The 27,990-nt window shown below is 40.5% G+C and overlaps 1 protein-coding gene and 2 long non-coding RNA genes across 3 annotated transcripts in view; 2 read left to right on the top strand and 1 right to left on the bottom strand.

The window, feature by feature from the left end:
* Nucleotides 1–27,990, top strand: part of GPM6A (glycoprotein M6A) — a 355,114-nt gene that overhangs the window by 153,418 nt on the left and 173,706 nt on the right. The gene's annotated exons all lie outside the window — the stretch shown is intronic.
* Nucleotides 71–27,720, bottom strand: LOC123384745. Its single transcript, XR_006596241.1, has 4 exons — nucleotides 27,606–27,720; nucleotides 10,583–10,700; nucleotides 3,350–3,495; nucleotides 71–230 (listed from the first exon to the last, which is right to left on the bottom strand). It is a non-coding gene; the product is annotated as an uncharacterized LOC123384745 (long non-coding RNA).
* Nucleotides 15,424–20,513, top strand: LOC109498702. Its single transcript, XR_002155556.3, has 2 exons — nucleotides 15,424–18,596; nucleotides 20,004–20,513. It is a non-coding gene; the product is annotated as an uncharacterized LOC109498702 (long non-coding RNA).

The raw sequence follows: 27,990 nt of genomic DNA, 5'->3' as shown, positions 1-27,990 counted from the left end.
AGAGAGGGAGACACAGAATCCAAAGCAGGCTCCAGGCTCTGAGCTGTCAGCACAGAGCCCGACGCGGGGCTTGAACTCAGGAGCTGTGAGATCATTACCTGGACCAAAGTCGAATGCCCAACCAACTGAGCCACCCAGGCGACCCTCAGTGGATTATTTTTGCTCATGCTGCAGGTTCAGTGTGGGTCATCAAGGGACTTCTGAATCGGAAAATGGTGTATCTCGTAAAACTACAAATATGAATAAAAGTAATTACCAGTTTTGAAATTAATACATTTTATACATAGAGATAATTGTCAAGGAACAGCATTTCATGTGGTTCAATACTATCTCCTTGTTAAGGAATTAGTTGAACAACGAAACATCCAAAATGAAAATCAAGTGGCTTATTACTTTTCCTAATATGAAGTTGATTGGATACATTTATTTTCTTATTGGTTTCTTACTTGAATATTCTTTTTATTTACACGTAGATAAATAGAACTCCAAAATTAGTGTAATATCTTTTTAGCTTAATCATAACTGTAACAACAATACGTTAGGTTTTATGTTTATTAGTTAATAACTAACAATATTTATTGTTGTGTGCTGGAAACGTGTGCAGAGAGCCTTGTATACGTTATCTCCTGAAATTCTCAGAACATTCCTCTTTGGTAGGGACATTATTAATATTCTCACTGTTTAAAATAATTTTTTTAACATTTATTTATTTTTGACAGAGAGAGACAGAGCATGAGTGGGGGAGGGGCAGAGAGAGAGGGAGACACAGAATCTGAAACAGGCTCCAGGCTTCGAGCTCGAGCTGTCAACACAGAGCCCGACGCGGGGCTCGAGCTCACTCACGAACTGCGAGATCATGACCTGAGCCAAAGTCAGACGCTCAACCGACTGAGCCACCAGGCACCTGTTAAATGTTTATTTATTGAGAGAGAGAGACAGAGACAGAGACAGAGAGAGAGCATGCTCATGAGAGCTGGGGAGGGGCAAAGAGAGAGGGAGGGAGACAGAGGATCTGAAGCAAGCTCTGCATGGACAGCAGAGAGCCTGATGTGGAGCTGGAACTCACGAACTGTGAGATCACGAAGCCGTGAGATCATGACCTGAGCTGAAATCAGACTCTCAACTAACTGAGCCACCCAGGTGCCCCGGTGTTCTCATTTTATAGGTGAGGGAACTGAAGCTAAGATAGGGTGGTACCTTTCCAGACATGCGACAGCTAGAGCCAGGTAAAGCTAGAATCTGACACCCGCTACGTCTGACTCGAGTCTCTGAATTATAACGTGTCCTCAGGTCTGCTGCTAGAGGCACTCCTTCTCATAAGTTAGTTTGCTTCTTAACCTCCAGAATTTTATGTAACATGTTTGATTTTAAAGACTGGAAGCCAGTTGAGGAGTTTTAGAACTTAAATATGAAAGCCCAGGAAGATTTAAAGTCTTTCCAATTAAGAACTCATTCATCTGATGAGTCCCAAATGGCATCAAATAGTTTCAATTCGTTGACTTTCCTCGGTAAAAATGGAAATGTACTCATGTGGGAAAAGGCTTTTCATTAAGGACTGCTGTCTTTGAAACGAGGAAGGCCAGACAACTACAAAACAGATTGTCATTAAAAATTACACTTTACTGGGGCGCCTGGGTGGCACAGTCGGTTAAGCGTCCGACTTCAGCCAGGTCACGATCCCACGGTCCGTGAGTTCGAGCCCCGCGTCGGGCTCTGGGCTGATGGCTCAGAGCCTGGAGCCTGTTTCCGATTCTGTGTCTCCCTCTCTCTCTGCCCCTCCCCCGTTCATGCTCTGTCTCTCTCTGTCCCAAAAATAAATAAAAATAAACGTTGAAAAAAAAAATTACACTTTACTGAAAATGAGCAAGAAACCAGTTTTAGGATGAGTCTGCTTAGAACCACTAGAGTATAGCCTTAGTGTTTTGACATCTATTCAAGAGGAAGATCTGTGAGCTTTCTTACCAACTAACAATGGACGAAGAGCTAGGCATTTGGGCGATTGGCAGACACAAAATGAAGAGGGGATCTGGAGAGACAATTGAAGAATTTAATATTTCATCTGCAGAATACTGTTCTTGGTTAGAAAAATACTGCGAGCCTCTGAAGACCAGGAGTTTGCCTTAATGGGCACATGTACATGTAGAAACCTTGTGTCTCTCGTGAGAGAAAGGAGGACCATCCAGTGGGCAGTTTCAAGTAAGAATCCGTATTGTAGCAAAATGTTCTTGAGTTCATTTGGTAGAGTATATATTAGATGGAGTATTCTATCTCTTCTGTATTAAGCCAGGCGTCCTGCTTCTCCACTGAATTACTACTTTGGTTTAGTAACTGTTTTATGTCTTTTTCTATATGTTCTAGTATGCTTTAAGCTGATATGGGAGATTCATTGATTACTGGCTCTCACTTATACAGCTTATACTGGCAGCCAAAATGCTCCAAAAATATTGTTTGATTTTGGGCTCAGAATGAAGCTGTGTAAATGAATGCATTACCTTCATTCCTTCTTGTGTAGATCAAGTCTCGCTGATCATATATATTCTAGTTATGAGGTTGAGCACACAGAAGCTTTGTATGTTTGTATTAAAGTTCTTAACATAATGGCTTTATGTCTGAGATTATTTGAATTTAGTATTCTTTACCTTGATACTTTGGGTAATATCTGATTATTCAGGCTCTTTAATTGTCATGCAATATGGCAGAATCAGGCAAATGGAGTAGGGGACATAGGGACCTGATGCTTCAATACATCCGTGTCTTTAATCGCTAAGAAAAAAATACATTTTCTGAACATAAAAAGTTGTGAATATATCAACTGATGATTTGCTGTGTAATACATTTCTTTGGGGAAAGAAAACCCATCATGATTTACTTGGTATCTAGTTAATGCAGAGAGCCTCTCAGGCTGAAGACCTTATACATAAGGGCATAGTTGATAGGGCTTAGAGAGATAAATCAGCCACACCACCTCCGAGCACTGCTCCCTATAAATTTCGTGAGAGAAGAATCAGTGTTTGAATTTTCTTTCCAATGGTGCAGGGTGTTTTTAACTGAAGTTTAAAGGACTTCATGGATTCATATTGGCCTTCTTGAAACACCAAAACATACACAAAACTTGCTAGGTTTTTACATATTCATTTGCAGGCAGTCGAGATAGAAGGCCCAAAGCTTTTATCAGATTATCAAAAGGGCCCACGATGCACAAAAAATTGGGAATCATTTGAAAGAATAGTTTCTTTCTTTTGTTGTCAAGTATAAGGTGAACTTACAGGTTACTTAGAAGTAACTTAAAAGTAAAATTGGAAACAGAGACACAGTATTGTGGGATATTAGGATTTGAAAAAATAAATACCTAAGGCTGCTATAACCACAGGCAGGAGGTGTAAACAGCGATTTATTGCTCATAGATCTGGAGGATGGGAGTTGGAGACCAAGTCCCTGGCAGATACAGTGTCTGGTGAGAGGCTGCTCCCTGGTTCGTGGATGGCTGTCTTCTTGCTGTGTGGAAAGAAAGCAAGAGGTTCTCTGGGGTCTCCTCTTGTAAGGGCACTAATCCAGCCCATAATGGTTCCATCCTCATGACCCAGGCACCTCCCAGAGGCCCCCCTTCTGAACCCCATCACACTGAGTTAGGTGTCAGTACATGAATGTGAGAGAGACACAACACTCCCAGTCCAGTGCAGTGTTCTAGTGATATTTCCTATAGAAAGCGTGCTGTGAACTTGAGGTCGGTTAATATTTGGAAAAGGGAAGGAAGGGCAATCCAGGCCATGAGAAGGGCTTGAGCACATAGATGGTATATTTTGGGGATGGCAAATTATTTTATTTGTCCCTACTGTTAAGTATAAGAAAGGGTACAGTACAATATACATTTGGGACAGGTAGCTTGGAGACGTTCATGAATTCAATCATTTAAGCAATGGAGAAAAACTAAAAGTGTTTTAGAATAGAAATAATGTGACAAATCCCTTCTATGAGCCTTGTCTCGACAATATTAGAAAGGGGAGCTTTGGGGATATTATTGTAGTGATTCAGATCAGGATTACTAAAAGGAGAAACAGTGGGAATAGAAAGGTCTAGATTATTACAGAAATTTCAGGGCACCTGGGTGAGTCAGTCAGTTGAGCGTCCAACCCTTGATTTTAGTTCGGGTCACAATCTCAGGGTTGTAAGATTGAGCCCCACATTGGGCTCTGAGAGGAACATGGAGCCTGCTTATGATTCTCTCTGTCTCCCTCCCTCCCTCCCTCCCTCCCTCTGTCCCTCTCCCCCACTCACACTTGCTATCTCTCCCTAAAATAAAAAATAACAATAATTAATAAAAAGAAATTATTATAGAAATTTCAAGAAAAGGAATTATCACCAGACTGGAGAGGTATTTAAGGATATACCCATATTTTCTGCAATTAATGAAAATAACGTCCCTAATTGACTTATGTCATACATAAAAAAGTCTGTTTCTTTTACGGTGTTGTTATTGAGTATAAAGGAAAAATTCAAGATATAGCACTGTTGAAGGGAAGGTGCTATTTGACTTCAGAAAAAGAAGACTGAATTAAGCAAGAATAAATGCAAATACAGTAGAATATCTAAGACCCTTTTCTGTAGCTGTTATATCTGGAAAAGGTGAAAGAGGTTAAGATAAGTTTTGCCTGTACCTGTCTTTCAAAAAAAAATCAATGTGTAGAGAAAAAAATTTAAAAGTAAATTCAATAAAAAATAAAATAAAATAAACCCTGATTACCCAGAGCCCAAGAGACACTTAAAAAAACTTGTCAGTGATCAGAAAATCAGCATAAGTATTTGTAAGAAAATTAAGAGGGATTTAATGAGTCCTTAGTTAATTTGAGACAACGTGTCTCTTATGCAAGTTACAAGCCTTCTTTAACCACTGCTTCCTGGTCTCAGCCATCATCAGGGGCAATCATGAATGACTGTGGGTGATCATGAGTGATAGAGGACTATCTGGAAGGTCATAGGCAATCACATATGATCATGGACAACAATCCCTGAGACCTTCTCATTTGTGATAAAAAATTTCTGGGCACAGAAATATAAAGAACTATGTTTATTCTTTTCATGGTCACTTAGCATGTAATGTTTTGAGCATCAAATAGCCCACTGATGGAAAACAAAGTTGGTAACACTATTTGCCCTTTCCCCTTCACATTGAGTTTCTGTGAAGACAAAACCCAATCACATAAAATATATAATGTAATATGTATAATTTTAAATGGCATTTAAAACTTAAATTGTCTCGGGGCACCTGGGTGGCTCAGTAGGTTGAGCATCTGACTTCAGCTCAGGTCATGATCTCACACAGTTTGTGAGTTTGAGCCCTACGTCGGGCTCTGTGCTGACAGCTCAGAGCGTGGAGCCTGCTTCGGATTCTGTCTCCCTCTCTTTCTACCCCTTCTGTTCTTGGGCTCTCTCTCTCTCTCTGTTTCTCAAAAATAGATAAACATTAAAAAAAACTTAAATCATCTTACACAATTTAATGTTAAATTTGCCTTTGGAGAATCTTTAGAATTTAAGAAACCTTGGAAACATTATCCCAAAAAGGAATTCTCTGCAAAATATTGCTTCTTAGAAAAACCAAGATATTTTTCCATAATTTTCTCAAATGTTTTATATACACATAACCAAAAAGAACCAAAGTCTAATTTTTAGAATAACCGAGTATGAATGACTACGTATGTCTCATATTGTAAATATTTTAAAAATTATTTTGGCTACATGTATATTCATGAGTAAGCCCTTTCCATGTTATATTAGAGCAATACAGATTAACTGGGTGTTTTTGAAAGTGGTAAATTGAATGACAAATGCGGAAACTACAACACTAATGTTTTTTATGCAATGCAAGTTCATATCGTGCATTTTACTTCTACATTTTTCAGAGTCATTTGAAAACCTGCTCATCTGTATGTGACTATCAAAACATCAGCTCCTTACCCTCTCTGTGTTTCAGAAGGGCTAGGATGTTTTCATGGTCCATACGAAGTTATAATTTAGGATGTATGTGAAAGATTATTCCTTTCCTTGGAAATAGATGATTGAATGTATCGGCAAGGACACACTGCAGAGGTGTGCTGGCCCTTTAACGCTCTGTTTCTGTTGTCATGGAAATAAGATTTTCAAGTGGGTTTATCTGCTGTGCTTTGCTTTTTATAGATTCCCTATCATTGTAAGTTGGTTTTGGATGAGAATTCTTATCCTTTAAATAAAAATACCAATCTTTACCTTACCATCTTTCAGTGTATTTCCCCATAGGGTTCCTTAAAAACCCAGGAGTGGGGGTGTGTTAGATTTTCCAGGAGTAGGCATTATATATAGATGCTTAGCTCCTGGCTCTAAAAACTAGGATTTTTTTTTTAAAGAATTATAATGGAGAACAAAAATGCAGGATCCAATGTCAAGCTTTTAACATGTATTTTACTCTCACATTATTAGTTGTACAGGTATAACTTATACAGGAGAAACATTTTTTAATTTTTTTTAAGTTTACTTATTTATGAGAGAGAAAGACAGCATTAGTGGGGGAGGGGCAGAGAGGGAGGGAGATACAGAATCCGAAGCAGACTCCAGACTGTGAGCTGTCAGCCCAGGGCCCAACACAGGACTCAAACTCATGAAGTGTGAGATCATGACCTGAGCTGAAGTCGGATACTTAATTGACTGAGCCACCCAGGTGCCCCAATATACATGAGAAAAACTTGAAACATGAACATAATCATGTACCTGCCCTTATGTTGTTTATCCAAATTCCTACCCTTGGCCTTACATGTTCCTTGATGATTTAGCACCCTTTTCCCTCAGAATTCATTCCTACAGAGATAGATGCCAGGTTGGAGTGTTGGTTCTGCTCCTGACAAGCTGTGTGACCTTGGCAAATTTGTTGAATTATCCCTTTCTCAGTTTCCTTACCTGTAAAATGAGAATAGTAACAGGGTTATTGTGACAACAAAATTTTTTAATATACGTAGAGTACTTAGAACAGTAATTTGAGCTCCAAAATAGTGCTCAGTTAACATTGTTTCCCCTGGTATTATCTTTGATAGTTCTCTGCCACCTTTTTGTTCCCTCTTCACATACATCAACCCTTTTGCTGTCTTCTGATGGGATTTATCAATTAGTAATGACAGATGCCTGCTTTCCCTCCCACATTACCCGATACTCTGCTTCCTTGCCACTTACAAAACTTGGAAGTTATACATTTATTTCATTACTAGTTTACTGTCCATTCTTCCACGTGTAAGGGGATTTAATACATATTTATTGAACTAATAAGTAATGGAGAAAACTCATTTAAACTGGCTGAATGTTTTGCCATTTCCTAAATCACTAAGTAGATATTTTCAAAGTAGAAATGATTCCTGAATTTCCAAATGAGGCATTTTCCTATGTTCTGGAGAATCTAGCATGGGTTAGATTTATTGTTAATTAAGAGAAAATCTCTTTCGTATGCCAGAGTGAGTGGTGACAAAGGTTTCACCCTGTTGTACTAGAGATGATTGTTGATTTCTTCTTTATGATTAGTTAACACGTGTAAGAAGTTTCATTGCGATGGCTGTAATTTACATGTCATTTACACTGCCTTCTCTTTTTAGGAAGTACAATATTAAGTGACATGCTTAAAAGGTGTCATGGTAGAATACTGTTTGTTAGGGCCTTCTCTGACTTCTTCAAATGAAGGTGTGTGTTCTTGGGTGGCCAGAGACACATGAAGAAACTCTTTGGGGTTGGGAATGGACAGCGATGAATAGCTTCAAATGATTAAGTGTTTCACTAGAAAACTGGTGTTGAAACTTGGTCTGCTCCTATGTTAAAGATATTTAGATGGTGCCTACTATTTGGGTGAAGTGTCTGTTTCAAATATTTTGCCCATTTTTTAATTTTTTGATTATCATGCTTGTTTTTCTGATTTTGAGTTCAAAGAGTCCCTTGATATTCTGGATACAGGTTCATAATCAAATAATGCAAGCATTGCTCTCAGTCTGTGACTCACGTTTATTTATTTATTTTTTAAGTGATGGTGTTTTACTTATTTAAATTTGGCAGATTTTTTTAAACTTAAATTGTTTCTATTGAGTATAGTTGATGCATACTTTTTTTTATAACAGTGTCTTTTAAAAAGAAATGTTTTTTTTTGAAGTGAAAACTCTTTTCTTCCAGTTTGTCATCAGTATGTTCTTTCCTTATTTTTCATGCAAAGTTTTGTTGTTGTTGTTGTTGTTGTTGTTGATGATGATGATGATGATGATTTTAATGTAGTAGAATATTCTTTTCTTTTTGATTGGATCTAGAATGTCAGTTGTAGTTAGGAGTGTGGTGTTCCCTTTCCAAACCTACAAAGGGGATTCGTCTGCGTTTTCTCCTAGCACTTGTTGAATTTTATTTATTTGTCTTCTGATTCATTTGGAGTTTCTTCTGGTATGCGATGTGAGATGTGGGTTGGACTTCTTTTCCAAAATGCCTATCTTGTGCCAATACCATCTATTTAAAAGTCCAGCTTTTTTTTTTTTTTTTTTTTTTTTTTCAACGTTTTTATTTATTTTTGGGACAGAGAGAGACAGAGCATGAACGGGGGAGGGGCAGACAGAGAGGGAGACACAGAATCGGAAACAGGCTCCAGGCTCTGAGCCATCAGCCCAGAGCCCAACGCGGGGCTCGAACTCACGGACCGTGGGATCGTGACCTGGCTGAAGTCGGACGCTTAACCGACTGCACCACCCAGGCGCCCCTAAAAGTCCAGCTTTTTAAGGAGTCTACCAACTTTTACCATATCTTGAATAGCTCTCAGTGAAATATACTGGCAATATTAAGATAATAGACCAGTGGAAAATGGCACCTCAAATAGCAAATTGTGATTTATTCCTAAAGATTCCTAGGGTCTTATGTAGATTCACAGCTTCCTCTTAATAGAAACACTGTCTCCTTTACTCACATGAAGTTTTCTTCATGGCCAGGAGGGAGTTATAGAGTAAACGGGAGTGGGGATGTACTAACAAAGTGTAATTATATCTGTTTACAATCAGTGCTGCTTCCTTGAGATCCTGCTTGTGTCGCAGGGAACGAGCATTGAGTTGCAGCAGACAGAAAAAAAACACTGTGACTTTCTCATTTAGGACAGTAGCATTACATGTGAGCAAGTGTGACTTTTTTTCTATTTTTATTTTTCCTGAGCAAATGGAAATATGAATTTTCACTTCTAGAGATAAAGAGGGCCAGATTTCTTCTGGGGCGCTTTAGGTAAAGGGGGAGCAGAAACCATTCTGTTTCCAGAAAGGTTGAGTCAGAGGTGTCTGAAGAATTCTAAGTGGGTCTCTCTGTCTACCAAGACAGCTGGATTCATGAGCCAACTTCAGGTTTTTGGTTTTGTTTTCCCCTCAAGTGCTCAGGTAGACACATTTAACAGATCATGGTGGTTTGGGGGCTAGATTACAAACTAATGTTTACCTACGAGTCATGGTACATTTCAAGTCCAAACAACTATGTTGTGTGAAGCTTGGATGATATTATGATGCTCATTTCTGTTTTTCTGTGGGAGAAATGACTCAGTAATTTCAAAATGAATGGTGTCTTCTCATAAATGAATTAAGAATTGCTTTCCATTCTTTTTCTTAGCCCCTTTTCTTGGAAAACACAAGCAGAACTGATGACTTAATCATGATCGGTCATTATCAGAAGAGTACGTTTGTGGTTTATCCAACACCACTTCAGTGGCTGTCCTTTGCAGGGTGTGTGCAGGTGCTTTGTGGAATAATCCAAGAGCACAAGAATCTGGCTCTTGGCCCAGAGCACGGGTGACCCTCTATTTGAGGGTTTCATTTCCAAAAACTTGGCCTATCCCCGTGTGTTGGTCACAGATTCAATAGCCACCCTTTTACTCTTATGTAATTTTATATCTAGCCAAGTACTCAGGTTGAAAGTGCAGAGTAGAGATTTCAGTGTTTATCTTCTGACCACCAAGACAGACATGGACATAAAGTACTCTATAATAAATGCTCAAGAAAATGATTACTTCTCACTGCCCCCTCAGGGACTCCACTGGCTCTGCCCATGCCCCCCTCTCTCCTGGGTTACTCATTTGTCCTGAGGAGGTCTCCATGCCCTGCTCTTGCTCCCTTAGTCTCTTCTCAACAACATGGCAACATGGCAGCCTGGTGTATTTATTTCCTAAGGCCACTCTAACAAGTGACCGCATGCTGGTGGTTTAAAACAGCAGAATTTCTCTATCACACACTACTGGTGGTCAGAAGTCTGAAATGGGTTTCACCAGGCTAAAAGCAGCATGTCAGTGGGGTGGTCCCTTCTGGAGACTTTAGGAGAGAAGCCAGTCCTTTGCATTTTCCAGTTTCTAGAGGTTACCAGTCTCCCTTGGCTTCATAGCCCTTTTCATTTTCAAAGCCAGAAGTATAACATTCTGTCTCTTGGTCTCTGTTTCTCTCTCTCCTTCTCCCTCAGTCTCATTCTGTCTTTCTCCCTCTTACCTCTGCTTCTGTTGTCACACCTTCTTGGACACTGACCTTCCCCACCTTCCTCTCATAGGAAGGAAGACCCTTTGCATTTACACTGGACTCACCCAGATATTCCAGAATTATCTCTCCACCACGAGATCCTTAACTTAATTGCATCTGCAAAATCCCTTTTTGTTTCATGAAGTCACATACCCTGTATTCTTCTTGCCACATCTGGTGATCCTGTATAAAGTAAATAAGATCATATCACTCCTCCATTTAAAATGCTCCAATAGTATTAAACTCCTTTTTTTTAAAATTTTTTAGTTTTTATTTATCTTAGAGAGAGAGATAGAATGCAAGCAAGGGAGGAGCAGAGAGAGAGAGGAAGACACAGAATCTGAAGCAGGCTCCAGCCTCTGAGCTGTCAGCACAGAGCCCGACACATGGCTGGAACCCACAAACCGTGAGATCATGACCTGAGCCAAAGTCAGACTCTTAACCGACTGAGCCACCCAGGTGCCCCAGGTCCTTCTTAATAAAAGTCAAAATTCATAAGTGGCCCTCAAAGCCACTGTTGTTTTTCTGATGTCATAGCCTGTACTCTCTTTAATCCCTATGCTTGAGCTCTGCCGTCTTCCATGCTGCTGTTTGGGGCATGTTCCAGTACATTCTTGCCTTAAGACCTTTGTTCTGCTTTTTCTTTGCCTAAAATCCTTCCATATATCAACATCAGTATCTTTGCACGTCTTCCAAGTCTTCATTTAAACTCATGTTCTCAATACTCCATTCCCTGGCCAGCCTCGCTAAAGATTCAACACGTTTCTCTAGGAACGTCATACTGTTCTTCTCCTTTGACGTTACTACAACCTATCTAATTTTTTGTTTGTCTCTTGACCTCTGTACCAAAGAGGATAGAGGTTTTGTCTTTCTTTGCTTACTCCTCAGTCCGCATTGCCTAAAAGAATTCCTGCCCTGTGGTAGGGCTCAAAAGGTATCAGTCGAATGAGGGGCACCTGGGTGGCTTAGTCAGTTAAGTGTGTCTTGATTTTGGCTCAGGTCTTGATGATAGGGTTCGTGAGTTCAAGCCCCACATCGGACTCTGTACCAGCTGTGTGGAGTCTGCTTGGGTTTCTCTCTCTTCCTCTCTCTCTGCTCCTCCCTCCTCTCAAAATAAGTCAATAAACTTAAAAACAAAAAAAAAGGTACGAGTTGAATGAAAGAACAGCCTGGGGGACGGGTGGGGGGAGCTGAAGAAAATGGAGCTGAGCTGGAAGAAGTGGGCATGTTTTCTGTGGAGACATGAGGTTGAGAGAGGGCTGCAAAGAGAGCTCAGGGAACACCAACAAAGCTGGTGAGGTGGGGCCATAATGTGGCGGAGAAAACCCACCTACTCACCAGATTCATGCTCCCGCTTTGAACGTCAGACCAGCCACTGGCAAGTGGCCTCCCAGCTAAGGACCACACTTACCAGCCACCTTACAGTCAGATACAGCATGTGACAAGAGTCCTAGCCATTGGGGTGTCACCGGAATCAGGGGCACGCCTTCCAAGCCAGACCCACAAAAGTTTCGCACGTGTGGCACCTTTCCGCTCTTTCCCCTTGTTGGCTTTTTGGATAGGAGCCAGCTCCCAGGGGAACAGTAGAAGCCCCACACAAAGTGGCAGACCTTAGGTCAGCCTGAATCTCTGAATGGCCGCTCGTGGGAGGAGGGTCTCCCATTGTTTCACCTCTCCGGTTGTGTAATGCAAGCAAGACGTGAGCTTCTGCTGTGTTTGAGTCATCTGTGCTTTTACATTCAGGGATCTTTTTGTCACACCAAGGAGCTTACCCTACATCATAGAATACCGTATTATGTACAAATGGAATAGTATTCTAGTGGTACATAAATTTGGAAAGTTAGTTGTAACCAAATAATTGTGGAAAGTTAGGAAAATGAGAATAATTTCTTATGATAAAACCAGTAATTGTACGAAAATCAGAAAATATGGATAATCAGAAGGAAGAGAAATAAATTCATAATCCTACTGTACACACATAGTTTCTATTAATACCTTGCATATCTATGTATCTATATATCTTTGTTATGAGAATGGGATTCAACAGCCACTGTAATTCATAAAATTTTTCTAAGTCAACCCTTTTCCACTTGGTAAATGTTCTGCAGCCCCTATTTTTTAAACACACCCAAATATAACTTATTTTTACTCGTAGATGTCTGTATGTGTTTGTATTGGCCTGTTAAAGAGGAGCTGAAGTACACACAGTAGAAGTTAACGTCAGTCCTCCTGGAAGCGTGGTGGAGATTGGTAATGGAGAAAGACGTTGAAGAATTATTTTTACATACATTTTTGTATATTGTATTACTTTCAGAAGCAATACTGAGATTCATGCCCAAATTTTCTGATTCACTAGGTATAGAGTGAGTTCTGGGATCTATATTTTCTTTAAGGCTTCTCAGGTGAGTCAGATATAAATCTGCATTTAGAAGATGATCTTTGATTCCCCGAGATACATATTCTTGCAGGAAATAAGCTCTGTCCATGAAGGTTATATTGAAGTAAACAAAAGTACTTAAATTTCCATCACGTGATAAAATTTATGTTTTCTTATCACTTTTAAATGGGCTCGTATCAGTGATATTTTCCTGTGCTATTTATGCATTCATATATTCCTAAGGAGAAACGCAATAGCATTGGCTTTCCAGGAGAAAGGGGCCTGGGAGATGTAATCATGTGGGCATTCCTGACTTCCCAGGAATTTGTGACAAGCACCTAAGATGGTAAGATATAGTTCTACAGCAGCATCTTCTCAGGGTCAGCACATGAGCACATGATGGGATCCCGTAGCGAGGACAGGCACACCCAGAGAGATGGATGAGGGAAGGGCAGAATGGATCAGTTTAGTAAATGCTAAAAGGAAAGACATGGCAGGTGCCATGCAGCCCAGTCATGGGGCTCCTGACCCAGTTTGCATATTCAGGGATGAAAAGAATTAATATGACAAGTAATCAACCAAATTTTTATGCTTCTCTCTCTTTGAGGGCAATCTATGCTGCCAAACATTCACAAGGGCTTCAATAAGATGAAGAAGGGATATATTTTGGCTTTCTAATAATAGTGGGGTAGTAATTCTAATATTTACATAATCATTATTTATGCTCTCTTAGCCTTTGTCAGTATAAACTTAGAAATAGTGTTTTTTTAATGTTTATTTCTTTTGAGAGAGACAGTGAGAGGGGGGAAAGACACAGAGAGAGGGAGAGAGAGAGATTCCCCAAGCGGACTCCACTCTGTCAACACAGAGCCCGATGAGGGGCTCAAACTCACAAACCCTGACCTAATGACCTGAGTCTATCTAAATCAAGAGTAGGATGCTTAACCAACTGAGCCACCTAGCCACCTCCCACCCCACTTTTTATGTTATGTTATGTTATGTTATGTTATGTTATGTTATGTTATGTTATGTTATTTATTATTTTTTAATATGAAATTTATTGTCAAATTTGTTCCCGTACAACACCCAGTGCTCATCCCAACAGGTGCCCTCCTCACTGTCCATCACCCACTTTCCCCTCCCTCCCACCCCCCATCAACCCTCGGTTTGTTCTCAGTTTTTAAGAGTCTCTTATTGTTTGGCTGTCTCTCTCTCTAATTTTTTTTTCCTTCCCCTCCCCCATGGTCTTCTGTTAACTTTCTCAGGATCCACATAAGAGTGAAAACATAGGGTATGTGTCTTTCTCTGTATGAGTTATTTCACTTAGCATAGCACCCTTCAGTTCCATCCACATTGCTACAAAGGGCCATATTTCATTCTTTCTTATTGCCACGTAGTATCCCATTGTGTGAATAAACCACAATTTCTTTATCCGTTCATCAATTGATGGACATTTAGGCTCTTTCCATAATTTGTCTATTGTTGAGAGTGCTGCTATAAACATTGGGGTACAAGTGCCCCTGTGCATCAGTACTCCTGTATCCCTTGGGTAAAATCCTAGCAGTGCTATTGCTGGGTCATAGGGTAGATCTACTTTTAATTTTTTGAGGTACCTCCACACTGTTTTCCAGAGCATCTGCACCAGTTTGCATTCCCACCAACAGTGCAAGAGGGTTCCCATTTCTCCACATCCTCTCCAGCATCTGTAGTCTCCTGATTTGTTCATTTTAGCCACTCTGACTGCCGTGAGGTGATATCTGAGTGTGGTTTTGATTTGTATTTCCCTGATGAGGAGTGATGTTGAGCATCTTTTCATGTGCCTGTTGGCCATCTGGATGTCTTCTTTAGAGAAGTGTCTATTCATGTTTTCTGCCCATTTCTTCACTGGATTCCAAAGAAATCTACACATTCAATGCAATCCCAATCAAAATTGCACCAGCATTCTTCTCGAAGCTAGAACAAGCAATCCTAAAATTTGTATGGAACCACAAAAGACCCCGAATAGCCAAAGTAATATTGAAGAAGAAGACCAAAGTGGGAGGCATCACAATCCCAGACTTTAGCCTCCACTACAAAGCTGTAATCATCAAGACAGCATGGTATTGGCACAAAAACAGATACGTAGACCAATGGAATAGAATAGAGACTCCAGAATTGGACCCACAAAAGTATGGCCAACTCATCTTTGACAAAGCAAGAAAGAATATCCAATGGAAAAAAGACAGTCTCTTTAACAAATGGTGCTGGGAGAACTGCACAGCAACATGCAGAAGGTTGAAACTAGACCACTTTCTCACACCATTCACAAAAATAAACTCAAAATGGATAAAGGACCTGAATGTGAGACAGGAAACCATCAAAACGCTAGAGGAGAAAGCAGGAAAAGACCTCTCTGACCTCAGCCGTAGCAATTTCTTGTTTGACACATCCCCAAAGGCAAGGGAATTAAAAGCAAAAATGAACTTTTGGGACCTCATGAAGATAAAAAGCTTCTCTACTGCAAAGGAAACAATCAACAAAACTAAAAGGCAACCAACAGAATGGGAAAAGATATTTGCAAATGACATATTGGACAAAGGGCTAGTATCCAGATCTATAAAGAACTCACCAAACTCCACACCCATTCTGCTTTTTAAAAAAATTCTTGTTAAGGGAAAGAAGCACACAGATGAGAGAATGTTGATAGTTTAATCCATCCACTGTGAGTTAGAAACGTAATGGAGACGTGTGTCCATACAGCAGCAATGTGAGCTGACAGTCCACATTCAGTGCTCAGGGAGTCGAGAAGGGAGAACAGTCTGCGAAGGTCAGAGAGGCAGACCTCCACTGGGAATATGCTAGCCGACTGCATCCTGGATAAGAGGGCTGAGAATTCTGCACCATTTCTCACTTTTCCAGCATTTTGTAGCCACCTGAGCAAACACACACGCCAAGTATAAAATAAACTGAAAATGACTGAACAATGATAAGGGAGGGTAGGATCTTTTGTCGTGTTGCTGAAGTGTCCTCCTTCCCCTCCCCCATGTCGGGCTGGAAACCACAGCTGAGGTGTGGGAACATTCTGTAGTGGATTTCGCTTTGCTTTGTGAAAGCAAGGCCATCATTGTCAGATTAAAGGCCTGACAAATAACTACCGGAGTAAATCTCAACACGTCTCTTGGCCTGGTAGCCAACAACCAGTTGGGCAGCATGAAGTATACTCTTCCCTGTGAAGATGCCGTGTCTCATACACCTGTCACAGCGGCCACACAGGGTACAGGGGCCACACAGAGCCCTGTAGAATTGACTTGAGACTGCAGCATATTTGCAAAGGACCTGGGAAACTCCTACCCCATTTTCTTCACATATAATTCAAGAAATGGTGGCCTAAATATCACTGGCCCAAGTAGAGGGTTAGGAAGGATGGTTCTCTGCTTGCTCAGACCTGGAGACTGTTTGTTGTTTTTATGTATGGTTATGGCTGATTTGAGGTGACCACTAGGGACCAGAAAAATTTCAGGCTGGCGGTTCAAGGCAAGAGTTTGGATGGTTGCGATGAATCACAGTTTCTGGTGTGACTCATTCTACTCTCAGGGCATACCGCTTAAATTCTCTGTCCCTTAATTTCCTTATTTATTAAATGGGAAAATAATACATCTTAATTTCTCTATTAGGAACAATTAGACTTGGCTGCAAGTATTTATTTGTTTGCATGTTCATACCTTGCCGTATTCCAAAAGAGGTCTCTGTTGGCTAAGAAGATACAAGCGTGAAGGACTGAAGATTGCTTTGTGAGCTAGGTTGAGGATGTGGTAAAGACCTTTGCAGATAAAACTAGCCAACCAGCATTATCTGGAGTCTCCACGTTTCTCTTGCACACAGCACATTTTCAGAAAGCAGGATGGTGCCAAAACACCAGGGTATAAAAGATAAGCCATTGTGTGTCTAATTTTGGTCTTGACGTCCATGACGTCCATTACATTAGGCTCGTGCCCACTCTGGCCATGTCTACTCTCATCCTAGATTTACTACTTAGTTTTTTTGTGTGATGCTGAGAACATGTAACTTCGTGTGTCCAAGTCCACTTCCAGTGTTGCCCCTTCCTTAATCTTACCGTAAACGAACTGACCTCTCTTCTGCCTCTGAGGTTTCTTCATACCAGTCTAGTGGTGCCTAATGACGATATGAGGAAATGCACCGTGGATGTTGCATATCCCAACAAAATAGGGTTTTGAGGTAAGAAAGGTTTCTTAGCAACTTAAAAAAAAAACTATTCTTTGCAGCCCATAGTAGAGTGCCTTGAACTAGGTATTTTATTAATACCGATTGAAAGAATTTAATGTTGATTAAATTGATCCCATTGATAAATTTGAATGAAATTCTCCAATGGTCTATGAGTATTCCTGTGCTTACACAGAGTTCTTGGGTCCCTGGGGGAGGGGCTAGCAGGAACGATCTTCCCTAGACTCGCTTAACGCCCTGTCTGGTTTCACCTGGTATAATTTTTGCTCCTGATTCCCTGTCTTTTTCGCTGGCTCATATTCTTACTCATTTTGCCTTCTTTCTTTAATTTCCTCCCTAGGAATATTTACCCATTCTAACGATTTTAACTAGAATTTCTCATTGATGGTATTTTTGCTTTTTTGTTAAGAGCCTGTGCTGCGAAGACATTTTTCCATTGCACACCCAGCTCTTCCTATCTTCCGGAAACAGAACCTTTTCATCTTTGGGGGAGGGGCGAATGGTTCTACCAATAAATTCTCCCACCAGTTGGAATTACCCTTCATTCTGGTATTGCTTTGAGACATGAACATTGAGGCTAGGCATTGTTGTCAACCCTATACCCTGCTGGGGGTGGAGGGAGTCTGTGATAGAGACAAAGGTGTCACATGGCAGAAAGAGTAGAGGCTCTACTTCCTTCTTCTCATACTTTTGGGTGCACACAGGCGTTTTGTGCCCTACACACTCCCTTGTCATGACCTGTCCACTTTGCAGGTGGATGCATGAAACTTCCCTTTGTTTTGTTTTGCTTTTTTAAGAGGGAGAGATAGAGAGAGTGTGAGTGAGCGGGAGGGGGAGAGGGAGAGGGAGAGAGATCTCAAGTGGGCTCCATACCCAGCGCAGAGCCTCACACAGGGCTCGGTCTCACGACCCTGAGATCATGACCTGGATTGAAATCAAAAGTCAGATGCTTAACCCACTGAGTCACCCAGGTGCCTCTATAACTTCTCTTTGGTTTAAGCTTGTTAGAGTTGGGTTTCTGTCTCTTGCACTAAAAGAGCCTTGCGGGGCGCTTGGGTAGCTCAGTTGGTTGAGCGTCTGACTTCGGCTCAGGTCACGATCTCACGGTTCGTGAGTTTGAGCCCTGTGTCGGCTCTGTGCTGACAGCTCAGGGCCTGGAGCCTGCTTCAGATTCTGTGTCTCTCTCTCTCTCTCTGCTCCTCCCCTGCTCACACTCTGTCTCTCTCTCAAAAATAAGTAAAGATTAAAAGAGCCTTGAGTAACCTACCAGATGAATATAATATTTCTACTTTAATAAATAGAAAAAAGTTGTATGGTTTTTGGAGATTGAAAAATAGACATCAAGATCTAAAATCGTCTGGTTTCTGTTACATATGGGAGAATTTTGTAGAAGAATAGAATAATACCCAAGTTAAAGTTCCTTTTTACAGATGTCATTGTTTCCTTCTGCCAGATTCTAAAAGACCTCAGGTTCTTGGAAGGTAGATATACCTTATGAATTTCTTTGTTGTTAGTACATAACACAATTTCTGACACATAATAAGAACTATGCCAGTGATTTTCAATTGAAGTAATATATGAATATTATTGATTATAATGATAATTGTCCCGATACTAAATCCCTGGATAACCAGGGTATTTTTTTAGAAGTCCATTACATGGTATAATATACTATTTTGTTTTATACTCCCTGTATTTGTAAAGAAAAAAATAATATTAAGCTTCCCCTTTTACAGACACATAATTTATTTAAGAGGGGGAAAATTACGGTCTTCTTAGTTGGGATTAAGTTTTAAATCTCAAATAGTTTGGGGAAGTCAAGATTAAAAAATATTTTTAGAGTCAGTCAGCTGAAGAATAATAGCTTCTCATTTGTGTTTTGCTTGTTAAGGAGTAAGTTGTTGCGTTCCTTGAAAAAAAAAAAAAGATGAGAGCCAGAATTTTAAGAAATAAACAAAAACAAAAAGGAGACAGGGAATTGGCAATAATAGGGAAGATCAGGGGGTGCTGATCTAGGCGAGTCTCTGTCTAGTATCAGTCAAGTATTTCAGTGTCGAGAGCCATCTAGAATTGAGATTGTAGAGTGGCCCTTAAATATGGAAATCAGAAGTTCCATTATGGCTTTTGAGAGCGGTGTTAGGGGCATGAAGTGAATGGAAATCAGGTTTCAGGGGGACCTTCTAAGGGGTGGAGAGGAGTGTGGGAAGCCTGTCAATTAATCTCATTAGGGCATGGATTTGCTTTGCAAAACAAAGAGAGAGGTTGTTATGTTACTGACATAGAGCCTATCAACGGAATATTTTCAATTGCGTGTTGAGGAATTTGTATTTGATTCACTGGGGCATTGGTCTGTTCAAAATAAATTACTCTGAACAGTCAGTCATAAAGTAATTTAGACCCTGGGAATGTAAGCCTAGTGCTTTGAGCTTTTGTTTAAAAAAAAAAGTGTCAACAGAGGTAATGTTACAATAAACACAGCAGCCATTCAAAAGCACCTCCACTTTGGACTCATAATTTTTTTCTTGTTCTTTTTTAGTGTCTTCAGTCTTAACTCTGTAATCTATTAGATTCAAATATCATTTTGTTTCTATCCAGTGAGTTTAATTTATCCAGAATGTAGCTCTACAGGGATTCACAGTAATTAAATAAAGGGCATTTCTCCCAACCACTCAGTGTGTTTTCATAAAAACTCCAGCTTTAATTATTAGCTTACAATAAAAGGGCAAGTGGAAATAGATTCTGTATTATTTTCAATAAAGAATTCTTGCGTAAGTTCTTTAAAAAATAGATAAATGAGAGAAGTGAATCAAATGGGCTCAGGGGAGGAGTAAAAATTGGCAGACTAAATATAAAGTTATTCAGCCCACTTTTTCTCTTGTCCCGGTTAGCCTGGGACGTACACGGAGCTATGGACCAAAATAAGTCAGCAAATATAAGTCAATGGAATCCATGGAGAAATAAATCAGAAATAATGGAAACGTCCTATAAAGCTGAACAAACACAATGAAGAAAAAAATAAGCACGGCATGGATTTGAAACGTAGTAAGAGCCCTCTTTTTCATCTATACCCTACTTCTTAAAAGTGAATGAAGGGTGTGGATTCTGCAGGCAGGCCGCCTGCTTGCATGTCACATCTGCCAGTCATTCGTTGTGTGATCCTGGTAAAATCTGTGCCTCCGGTTCAACGTCTACTAAATGGGAATAATAGTAGCACCTACCTTCCAGAGTTATGAAGAGTCAATGAAACAATCTACATAATGTTCTTGGAACAGCACTTGGCAAATCAAAAGGACATATGCGAGCATTAGCTACCATTATAGTTGTTATTACTGTCACCAGGATTCTATATACTAAGAGCTACTCAGCTATAATGTGTCAATGAAGGAATGTCACAAGTAGCATCTGTGTTATTTATACGTCTGTAACAAATGTGATGTAATAACTGTGCCTCCTCTCCCTCTCCTCTGTCTCGTCTTCCTCTCTGTTCCTCGAACCATAGACAGTCTAACTGTTTGCCTCCAGAGAATAGACATCCACTTCCTGTGGGACCAGCTGTCATGACCAGACACTGGGCTTGGTCTGACCATCACTGTTCAGTTCGTGGCAATGACAAGAAGCTGATCATTTGGTACTCAGTGTTTAAATTAATCTGTTTTAAATAAAACGATTTAAGGGACTGTCTCAGTCCGGTCCAATCTAAATTTACCTTGTTCATGGCATCTACATCCAATTATAGAATAGCTTCTCATATCCTTCAAGAATAATGGCTATATTCTTATTTTATATTTACCATAAAGGGCCCATCTTGGTAATTTTTCTGAAAGAAGGCTGTGGAAGTTTCTACATGCAAAAACTGAAACCTGCTAAAACCCCTCAGTGAGTAACACTCCAGGAGAAACATTAATCTGAAACACGTTTTCACTTGGCATATCCAACTATACCATGGATATTGTTGCTTCATTAATTTGCTTTAACATTGTCTGTTACACGGAGCACCTGGGTGGCTCAGTCGGCTAAGCATCCGACTTCAGCTCGGGTCGTGATCTCACAGTCCATGAGTTCGAGCCCCGCGTCAGGCTCTGTGCTGACAGCTTGGAGCCTGGAGCCTGTTTCAGATTCTGTGTCTCCCTCTCTCTCTGCCCCCTCCGTGCTCATGCTCTGTCTCTCTCTGTCTCAAAAATAAATAAAATTTTTTTTTAAATTAAAAACATTGTTACAATTTCCCCAACACAGCTGCTTTAACAAATTATTGTTTGTACTAGAGGAGAGTTACATTTCCCACCCTGTATTCTGGTCTAAAGGGGCATTATTAAATAATCTTTCAATTCGAGGCTTTTCTCCCTTGCAATATGGTTATGCTTTGCCACTGATAAATATCAAACCCATTTTCAACTTATTTGGGATGTATAAAAAAGTTTAACATTCTTCACAATTTTTAAGATTTTTTTTTTTTTAAGAGAGAGCACAAGTAGGAGAAAGGGGCAGAGGGAAAGAGAGAGAATCTTAAGCGCAGGGCTCGATCCCATGACCCTGGGATCGGGACCTGAGCCAAAACCAAGTGTCAGACACTCAACTGACTGAGCCAGGTCTCCCCACAGTGTTTAAAATCTTAAAGAATGTTTTTTAACGCTGGGACTAAGGAAGAAATACCGTTTTGCTCCCTTTCTACATATATAAACCGTGTATTGCATCATTAAAAGATGAAGTTTGATACAGTTGAAACTTACATTGCAAATACTGACATATAAGAACAGTTTAAAGTACTTCCTTAGAATTCCTGACGAATGTTGGCAATTCATAAGCTCTGTGGGTTCTTCAACAATCACTGTATTTGTTACTGCTTTTAGCTTAGCCTCTATCAAAGACTCAACGTAAGTATATATATTCTTGTCTCTAACACCATCCACAGGTTGGGATTTAGATGTAACAGGGCCATAAAATTACTAATTTTAGTAATAATTAAACTAATTGTGTTAACCTATAATTAAAAATTCAGCTTGACAGCCTTAAAGAGCCTGTGTAATATGAGAAATTCTCTCACAAACATGGATATCTGATTCTGTTAGAACAGCAGAGTTACCACACAGAGAATAATCATGGTCTTGAAACAACATGCTGAGGTTGCCACCTGCTTTTTTTCCCCCCCGACTTCGGGAACTCTTTAAAGTTTTAGCATGAGATCCTGGAAGCTTCTAAAGTTCTTACACACAACCGATTAAAATTATGCCCTTCACTAAGCCTCAGAAACAGTTTATAATATATAAAGCTCACGTGCTGTCAGGTATCAGTGTGATTTACTAGCAGGTAGTAAGGCGTCATACGTCCTAACAGTTGGAACACACTTCTGCTCTGTGTGGTTCGTCAGGCAGACCTATGGCTCGGGCAAGTCCAGAGCTGAACCGGGAATTACTAAACCAGATCAGTCCACCAGTGTATCACATTGAATATACAGACTCTTGAGAAAATCAATACATACTGTTTAGGGAGAAAAAAAAAGGCTTATTTATTGATACACTGGCTAACATTATTTTCACAAAGCAGATTACCGTATGACTCAAGACAATATAGAGTTCATCTAAAACCTGCCTTGCATGACCTCAGGCCTTTCTCTTACCTTTTCCTCAGCAATTTATGGGAGAGTAAATCATTTGAACTGATGTCACGTATGGGGATCGGAGAAAGAAGGAAACTAATATTTGCTGAGTGCCCGTCATGGCTGCACCAAGATTTGTGCTGACTGTGCTTGATTTTATAAAACCCCCGATGAATAGGTTATCTTTTTCTTAGCTTGCAAATGAGAAGCAGAACCATAAAGAGGTCACGGAGGATGCACAGATCTGGCGGAGCCGCCGTTGGAAACTGATGGCCAAACCCAGGCTCCTTCCAGTACATCAGGCTGAACTCAACTGAGCCTGGAGAATGGCCGAAAGGCTTTGTACCTGAGGACAGATAATCTGGTAGTTTGTTCCTTAGGCCTGTTGAATAAAGAGCTAATTGGTTTGCATCCTTTACAGCCTACTTCACAGAAGTTGTTCAGTGTTAATAATTCAAAGCCCTGGCTTAGGAGCCAGACTGCCTGGTTTCTAATCCCAGCTTTGCCATTTACTGGCTGTTCCCTCTCTGTTTCCACATCTATAAAATGGGGATGATAATAGTGTGTGTCTTGTGAGGTTATTTTGAAGGTTACTGCGTAAAAGTTTGGACAAAAATGTAAGAACCAGGACCCCTGGGTGGCTTCGTTGGTTAAGCGTCCCAACTATTTTTTTTTCTTAATGTTTATTTACTAATTCTGGGGGGAGAGAGAGAGCGGGGGGAGGGGCAGAGAGAGAGAGAGAGAGAGAGAGAGAGAGACAGAGAGAATGCCAAGCAGGTTTCACACCATCAGTACAGAGCCTACGGGGGCTCAAACCTACGAACTGTGAGATCCTGAACTGAGCCCAAACCCAGAGTGAGACGCTTAACTGACTGAACCCCCTGGGTGCCCCAAGTGTCCAGCTCTTGATTTTGGCTCAGGTCATGATCTCGTGGTTTGTGAGACTGCAGAGCCTGCTTGAGATTCTCTCTCCCCACTCTGTCTGCCCCTCCCCCACTCACGTGCACTCCCTCTCTCAAAATATGTACATAAACATTAAAAACATGTAAGAACCGTGATGGGCGTATAGTGAGCCCTGACCAGACGTCTTGTTGTTCTGAGCTGCATCAGGCAGATGGGTACAGTTTCCAGGGTGCTCTAGCGGATAGTATTTTTCATACAGCACGATTTACTTCTTCCCGCTTAATGATAATGGTGGTTATTATTTCATCACTTTTGTATAGCATTATACGTCTTTCAAAGAACTTTTTCATTCACTTTCCTCTGGGGCCTTATTTCCCCTCACCTGCCAAATGGCTTCAATTAACGAAGCCCTGATGTTGATGGGGACAGTCAGGTGCTGTGTCAAGATGGCGTATTAGAGACACTCACCTCAGTATCTGGCGCTTGGTACACCACCTTGCGAAGTCAGCAAGGCAAGTGTTGATACATTCACTTTGTATTTCAGACAATGGAGGAAGAACCTCGTCGCTTAAAATCCTGTAATGGGTTAGTGGTGCCTCTTAGCACATAACAGAGTGCCTACTGCTTGTTAATAAAGAAGCAAGTCATGGGGCCCCTGGGTGGCTCAGTCGGTAAAGCATTGGACTTTGGCTCAGGTCGGATCTCATGGTTCACGAATTTGAGCCTTGCGTCGGGGTCTGTGCTAACAGCTCAGAGCCTGGAGCCTGCTTCGGATTCTGTGTCTCCCTCTCTCTCTGCCCCTCCCCCACTCGTGCTCTGTCTCTGTCTCTCTCCCTCTTAAAAAAGATGAATAAACTAAAAAAAATTAAAAAAAAAAGAAGCAGGTCACCATTGGAACTTGTGTTGGAATGACTTCTAGTCATTCCATTTTATTACACTGCCTGGTTAGACTTCCAACGATATGGTGGTCACATGAGTTCATTAATAGGAGACTCAGTAATGAGCTCTGGGTTTTGAAAATGAGAAATTTTTGTTGTTGCCTTACACAAGATGTTTACATTTCGCTGCACACGTTGAATTTTGCTACAGTTTTGGTTTTTTATATGTCAATATTTAGCTCCTTTAGTGAATGTAATCAAAACCCAACGTTATGTTGAAACCACACTATTAACAACTTGGATGTGCTGAATAACCACCTGAAAGGTATGTATAAAAAGCAGTGTTTTATAATGGAAGGTGTGATAGCTCTGGAGTCAAACAGACTCGTGTCTCAGTCCTGATCCTAGTGCAGGACACACACACACACACACACACACACACACACACACACACACGGAAAGAGAATGGATTTGTGTGTTAGGTAATATTTTAGACTGTTCTAAATCTCAGGATACAGATTAATGGCAAATGGTTTTTGAGACTGAATGCAGCAAGCTTCTTTTTTAAAAACTGCAACTCTGATTTCAGTTTGGCTTCAAAATGTTCTAGTTTAAAATGCTACGTTGTACCACATCAAAGTAATTACAAAAGATCCATTTGTACAGAAAACATAATATTTATGGCCACTACTGATTGCTCAAGTGTCTCCTTGATAGTTTTCCTTCCCATGTAATAAATAATAAAATTCTGTTGATGACCATTTGATACTAGGGATTTTCAGATATACATTTATTATGACGGCTGTGGATGATGTTCAAAGGCCTCATCTGTTGACAACCCAGATAAGGAGACCCCCGAGCCCTCTTTAGTATATTACTGTGATTTCTTTTCATCCTTGCATATATCAGAACCTAATAGTATCTTTTAAAAATGTTATTTGTTTAGTTAGCCTCTTACCTCCCTCTTCTAGGGTACAGATACCATGGCAGCAGGTACCTAGTGCATGTTTCCAATGAACTTGCCCTAGAAGTAAGATTTGTATCTGGAAGAAGGTAAACACTCAATGTACCATTGGGGAATTAATGAACGAAAGACTGTCCCTGGGAAAATTTCCTTGGATGTGTGTTTTCATTGAGTTTTTACTCTGAGTTTCAGATATATAGCATAGTGATTCCATAAGTCTGTTATGTTATGCTAAGCTCACCACAAGCTTGGCTACTGTCTGTCACCATACAATGCCATTACGGTACCCTTGACTGTATCCCCTGTGCTCTACCTCATCCCCATGACATTCATTCCATAATGAAAGACTGTACGTCTTCTCTCCGCTTCACCCATTTTGCCCAACCCCCCACGCCTCTCTTTTTTGGCAACCCCCAGTTTGTTCTCTGTATTTGTGGGTCTGGTTCTGTTTTTGTGTGTTTGGTTAGTTTGGGTTTTTAGACTCCACATATAAGTGAAATCACATGGTATTTGTTTTTGTCTGTCTGACTTAGCATAGATCCCCCTGGATCCATCCATGTTGTTGTAAATGTCATGGTCTCATCCTCACACATTCCCTTGTGTGTGTGTGTGTGTGTGTGTGTTTGTGTGTGTGCGTGCATGCGTGCGTGTGTGTGTATACCTCTTCTTTATCCATTCACCTATGGATGGACACTTGGGTTGCTTCTTTATCTTGGCCAGAGTTAATAATACTGTGATAAATATACATTTGCATGTATGTGCCTATGTCTTTTCAAATTAGTGTTTTTGTTTTCTTTGGGTGAACACCTAGTCCTAAAATTACTGGATCATAAGGTATTTTGAGGACGTTTTCCATTTATTGGCATCTTCTGTAATGGTATCCTACTCATTTAGCTATAAACATTAAAGTTGATGGGGCGCCTGGGTGGCTCAGTCGGTTAAGCGGCCGACTTCGGCTCAGGTCACGATCTCGCGGTCTGTGAGTTCGAGCCCCGCGTCGGGCTCTGTGCTGACACCTCAGAGCCCGGAGCCTGTTTCAGATTCTGTGTCTCCGTCTCTCTGACCCTCCCCTGTTCATGCTCTGTCTCTCCCTGTCTCAAAAATAAATAAAACGTTAAAAAAAATTTAAAAAATAAATAAAGTTGTTTGTATCACTTATTTGCAGTAATTCGTTAGTACTTGTTTACTTTTGTTTATTAAGTCATGTAATGTAATGGAAACAATGAAATTTTGAGAGAAATGTATTCAAATTTTGCTTTGTCATGGCTGTGGAACTTGTGCAAATGATTTGCTCCTCTGAGTCTCAGTGTTATGACCGATAAAATGGGAATACCACTTATTCTCAGATTCTAAATAACCATCAAGGTAAAAAAAAAAAATGTGTCTAGTATACAGTGGGTGCTGCACAAACACGGGTTCAGTTTTATTGGATAAGAAGAGTTAAATATGGAACCAGGAAGCCTGGGCCCTTCAACCTAGGTCTGTCCTCTTCATGAGCGGTGAAGGAGAAACAGTGCAGCTGTCAACCATAGGCAGGGGAAATGTCATCCGTGTAGAAATATTAAAAATGAAAAAATGTCTGATACTTGACAAACGTGAGTTGTAGAAAAATGATACGGAAATTTAGTCCGTGGGATGGAGGGAGGAAATAGATCAGATCTTCCAGAGTGTTTGCAATATAAATCCTCAAAACAGTTTTGCAGTTTATCTAGGGCGAGGGCAGTGGGGTGTTTACTGGGGATTTGAGCATACTGCGGAAAACCAGGAGACGCAGTTGCAACTTGATGGATTGTGTGATGGCCACACGGCTAGACTGAAGCCCAGTCGTGCCCTCCAGGGCTGCTTCGAACCTCATAGTAAGGGAGCCCAGAGTAAGGGAACTTTTAGGATGTAAAGTATTTTTGTTGTTTGAAAGCTTAAGTGTGTTGATCTAACCAGAGCCGTGGGATGGGTCCAAACAGACCATATGTCATCGCCGATAGAACTTTCTTGGGACGATGTTTTCTGGCTGTTTCTGGTACGTGAAGGATGTAGGCATATTTGTATCCTCGTAATTAATGGAAGATGGATCGCAGTCACAGAGCTCTTGCTCAAGACCAACAAACCCCCCAAATACCAGCCCACAAAAAAGGAACAAGGCATATAAACTCACGCGTCTCTCTTGGAAGACAGGAAGGAAGCGCGTTTTTTTCTCCACAGCTCTTTGGGAGAAGCCTGGTACGTCCTGCTTTTGAGGTATCAGTCCAAGTACATTGGTAGAGAGCCTGCTGAAGAATGAGAAAAGTTGTCAATCTAGGAGTACTTTCCTTTTAGGAGATAAGAATTTTTAGGTTACCTAAGATGATCTCTGGAAATGTAAGAGTAGACTTTCATATTTTTTTTTTCATCCAGAAAAGGACTTGCAATCTAATGTGTAAGCAGAAACACCAAGATGCTTATTATAAAGCTGAGAAGACTTGAATCTTATTTTTCCTCATCATTTCTCTATGCACCATGTTGTGTAATCAGCTTTTTCAGAAGATTTTTCCTATCATCTG

This window comes from Felis catus, chromosome B1, assembly GCF_018350175.1.
Source record: "Felis catus isolate Fca126 chromosome B1, F.catus_Fca126_mat1.0, whole genome shotgun sequence".
NCBI classification, from domain to species: Eukaryota; Metazoa; Chordata; class Mammalia; order Carnivora; family Felidae; genus Felis; species Felis catus.
The sequence above is the reverse complement of the archived record's forward strand: the minus strand, read 5'-3'. Positions and strand labels throughout refer to the sequence as shown.